This window comes from Eulemur rufifrons, chromosome 10 (assembly GCF_041146395.1).
Source record: "Eulemur rufifrons isolate Redbay chromosome 10, OSU_ERuf_1, whole genome shotgun sequence".
Classification (NCBI taxonomy): Eukaryota; Metazoa; Chordata; class Mammalia; order Primates; family Lemuridae; genus Eulemur; species Eulemur rufifrons.
In genome coordinates, this window is record NC_090992.1 from 16,416,128 (window position 1) to 16,417,815 (window position 1,688).

Sequence of the window (1,688 nt, forward strand, 5' to 3'; positions counted from 1 at the left end):
ACCCGCCCTTCCATAGTCATCCAGAAGCTCCGAAGGCGGAGAGACGGTCCAACAGAAGATTGGGACCGGCTCGAAACCCAATTTATAAGACCTCACGGTTCCGGGAGGAAGGTGTTTCAGCTAAAGGCCTCCGCCGAGACCAAGCCCCCGGTTTCCATAGAGCCCGCTCACCTCTCCACTTCCCACCGCTCTTCTCCACACCCACCTCCCACCAAGTTCCTTGTCCCTACCTTTCTCCACACCCGCTCCCCTGCTGCGGCAACTGGCGGCTAATAATTTCAGACCGTCCAGATTAGTGGACGTTAATTCCACTTCACCAGAGAGACGCCGGCCCATTCACTCGGCCAGCTCTCGGGTAAGCGCCAGGGCTTTTTGAATGCAGTTCTCGCGAGAACCTGAGCTCTCGCGAGACTTTGCGCCCACACTGCGCGTGAAGGAGAAACTGGAAGACCCGTCCAGCAGAGCGCCCCGCCCCCTGCAGAGACTGCGCAGGTGCGCGTGGCGAGACGTGATCCTGGCGCAAGCGCAGACTTAGCCCTTTGGCTCGTTAATTTTACCTGGGTCTGGTTTCCTGGGTGTCGTGCAGGTATCTTTTGCATTTAGTTGCTGTATTTGGGGGTTGTGCTTGTTTGCTATTTTTTTTGTTTTTTTTTTTACGACAATGCCTCTGGAGGGGAAGTGTCGCTAAGCTGGGCGGTGGAGGATCACCGTTGTGGCCACTGTGCCGACCTCGTACACCCCACTACCGGTGGATCGGCCAGTGTGCCCTCTGAGGTCCCTTCCCTCTGGTATCTGGCTTATGGTTCCAGTAACCAGAACCAGTGTGGCGGTGCCTAAAAGCATCATATGACAGAATCACAGTTACCATTATAGGACAGAATGACAGTTATCATAATGGCTTTACCAAATGAGCCCTCCTCATGTATTAAATTCTACAATTATCTCATTTAAAGCCCGCAAACAGCCTTATGAGGTAGATGATGTTACCCTTCTATTTTTACAGAGAAAAGCAAAGCCCTAGAAGAGAAGAGTCTTGTCCAAGGGGAAGAATTGGAATTTGAACTAATGCAGCCTAATTCTAGAGTCCAAGCTCTTGTGTACATGTGTTTTAAATAATAATGTTTTTTAAACCTGATGCCTATTCATTGTTAAAAAATTCTTGCCTATTTGAGGAGTTGGCTTTAATTCTTGTTTCATTATCAGTTTTTCCTTCTCTATTGGATCTTCTCTATCGGCAAATATGCTGTAATGATTTCCATCGAAAAAAATAATCGTAGCCTCCTTGACGGCAACCAGCTACCAACACATTTGTTTGTTTCTCTTTATAACAAAAATTCCTGAAAAACAAAGGTTTACACTCACTATCTCCATTTTCTTGCATTTTATTCTCTCCCCCACTTCAACCAGGGTTTGGTACCCACCAATACTGTGAAATGTCACCAGGAGGTGAATTTCTATCTTGCAAAATCCAGTAATCACTATTTAGTCCTTACTTCTCTTGACATTTGACGGACCTGACCACTCTCACTGAGTCTTTATTTATGTCTTGGAATGCCACGCTCTCCTTGCTTTCCTCTTTTCGGTTCCCTTTGCAGGCTTCTGTCTCTCACTGAGCTAGGCCAGACCACAAAGAGTTAATCTGGGTTTTAAAATTGGCAACAAGGATGCCTTCAAGTTGTTCACAGTAG